This window comes from Palaemon carinicauda, chromosome 15 (genome assembly GCF_036898095.1).
Source record: "Palaemon carinicauda isolate YSFRI2023 chromosome 15, ASM3689809v2, whole genome shotgun sequence".
Lineage (NCBI taxonomy): Eukaryota > Metazoa > Arthropoda > Malacostraca > Decapoda > Palaemonidae > Palaemon > Palaemon carinicauda.
In genome coordinates, this window is record NC_090739.1 from 120,250,650 (window position 1) to 120,253,941 (window position 3,292).

The following is a 3,292-nucleotide window of genomic DNA, read 5'->3' on the forward strand; positions in this document are numbered from 1 at the left end:
GAGGTCACGACATCACTTACTGGCCCCGCCTCTCTCTCTCTTTCTGAGTTATACAGCTTTAATCGAGTCCCTGTGTCATTCTCAAGGTATTAAAAAAGGTTTATATAGTACTGTTCGATAATACCAACGAAATTGACATAAAATAAACCCAACTATAGTTCAGTCTCTCTCTCTCATCTATATGAGTACGATTTTATCGGTGTGCAACCATATCTACCAATGATATAAAGACCATCAGGGTGGTTAAGGTGTGTTGTTACTCAGATGACTCGAGTTTAATTACCGCCCAGAGAAATTTCCATCTAGGCTACTCTGGTGAGACGTGGCTCGAATTAAAAAAATATATATATATGAATGATACACTGGATATATTTGTTCCTTTATACATCGGGTTGTCTATTAATTTTTCCCCAAGCCTTCCGTATCATGACCTGTCAATGGCTATCATAATTGCCTTTATGAAATTATATTTATAGGTCTTGAAATTTGCGGTTTATGATCTCATTTCTTTATAAATTGATGGATTATATAAATCGAAAGCGTATTTCCATTCAAATAATTATGTTCTGAAAAAGAACCCATATATCTACTATGAACTAAAGTTGGATTTCAGCAAACGCCTGCCTCAACTGAATGTAACGAAGGTTGACGATGTCTGATTAATCAGGAATGAATATGATTTTTACCATTGCTATTATTACTACTCTGTTACTATACCATTTTTCTAAGTATTTAACAGCAACTTATTTCACTTGTAATGTGAACTATTATTCGTATATCATTAATATATTGTCTACAGTAGTGTTTATAAAAATAGGAGCACTGGCATACCAATAGCTCGACCATTCACGTCCGTCGTTACAAGACAAATAGGCTTTCATTGCGGTGTTACCATACTATTTTCATAAAACATAAGCGTAAGGGGTAAAGGAATACTTTGAGGCAACTGTACCATAGTTTGTTTTGACAGTTTTTTCAGTACCGGGACTTACAAATAGGTACCATGATTACTGTTTGTAGACGAATTTAGGAAGATCTTTTTTCTGACCTACATCTTTTTACATAAAGACATCTTAATATCATTAAGTTACTCAAAAGGAAGAGGCCGTGTCAAATTTAGTTTACTGTACTTTATAATGTTTACCTTATACAATTTCATGTATCTTACATGTAAACTACCTACTCAAACCAAATAATAAAAGTTCTAAAAATAAGAATCTAGCTATCTAACTATCTCTCCCTTAATATAAGCTATAGGAACCAATCTTACGAAGTACTTTTTATCTTAAAAAAAACCACCCATCGAGATATTCAGAAAAATGTAGCAACCTAACTCAATAACCATTTTATTGGTTTATCATTCTTCTCATATGAAGATATCACGTAAATATAAAGATGATTGACTCCTGATTATAATTATTGTTCCTGACTGTAAGAAAATGTCTTCACTAAAAGAAACTCCCTGTGATGATGGAGAATTAGTTATGCCTTCTTATCAGCCAAAAGTTATCTGACAACTATATTTGTAATACTTTGCACGGTAACTCCATTATATCTTGATGATTCAGATTATTTTTATTTGGCATACATGGAACACAGTAAATTTCCCTTATAATTTATACATTAAAGATTAAATAAATTTCCACATTTAAATAATTTTGCTTTATACCTATTGTTTATGAATGTGTATATATATATATATATATATATATATATATATATATATATATATATATATATATATATATATATATATATATATATATATATATTTATATATATATATAAATAAATAAATATATATATATATATATATATATATATATATATATATATATATATATATATATATATATATATATATATATATATATATTACAACTTGCTAACATTCGGTGTTGGGAAAAATGATAACGTTTATGTAAAGAGTCACTGAAAAAGAGTTTTTCTAAATTGATAGGCTTGGGTTATTTTCCATTGAACCTGGAAGTCTAGGTCTATTGACAAAATTAGTTGTACTTCAGCGCTGAAAGGAAGATTGTAATTTCAATCAAACATCCCCTGTTATAGTAATCGAGCAGCTGGACTTTCCTCACACATCAAACAAGGGATCTAAGGTAAAATCAGTTTATGAATAACTTTTGGGTGTAAGAGAAGAGAATTACTAGACTTAGAAATAGAAAATATGAATTTCAAGGCAATATTACAATAATTAATTATTCAACATGTATGATAATACAGGTTTAAGAAATATGGCATACTATGGTCCCAAGGCAGTGTTTAAATTCACTGTTAAGACTTTTTGAGAATATGACAAATTCGTAGATAATTTGTATCTTTCCCAACTATACAAACCTTAGCTATATAATAGGGGTATTACTTTCGGCGTAGCTGAAATAACGAGCCATTACTTTTTAACGAGGGTTTACTACCCACACCGGTAGTTAGCGGGGGTGCTTGAGCTCGCTTTGCTTGGAGGTAGGATTTCAAGGGGGATAGGGTTGGAGGGCAAGTTTGGTTAAATAACTAAGATTTGTATAGTTAGTAAAAATACAAATTATCTACGAATTTGTCATTTGTTCCATAACTGGAATACAAACTACGCTATTTAATAGGGGTGATTCATTATTATTATTATTATTATTATTATTATTATTATTACTAGCCAAGCTACAACCCTAGTTGGAAAAGCAAGATGCTATAAGCCCAAGGGCTCCAACAGGGAAAAATAGCCCAGCGAGGAAAGGAAATAAGGAAATAAATAAATGATGAGAATAAATTAACAATATATCATTCTAAAAACAGTAACAACATCAAAACAGATAAGTCCTATATAAACTATTAACAACGTCAAAAACAGATATGTCATATATAAACAATAAAGACTCATGTCAGTCTGGTCAACATAAAAACATTTGCTCCAACTTCGAACTTTTGAAGTTCTACTGATTCAACTACCCGATTAGGAAGATCATTACTCAATGTAGTATTGAGCCTCATGATGGAGAAGGCTTGGCTATTAGAATTAACTGCCTGCCTAGTATTACGAACAGGATAGAATTGTCAGGGAGATCTGAATGTAAAGGATGGTCAGAGTTATGAAAAATCTTATGCAACATGCATAATGAACTAATTGAACAACGGTGCCAAAGATCAGGAATAAGAAATTTAATAGAGCATAAGTTTCTTTCCAACAAATTAAGATGAGAATCAGCAGCTAAACACCAGACAGGAGAACAATACTCAAAAAAGGTAGAATGAAAGAATTAAAACACTTCTTCAGAATAGATTG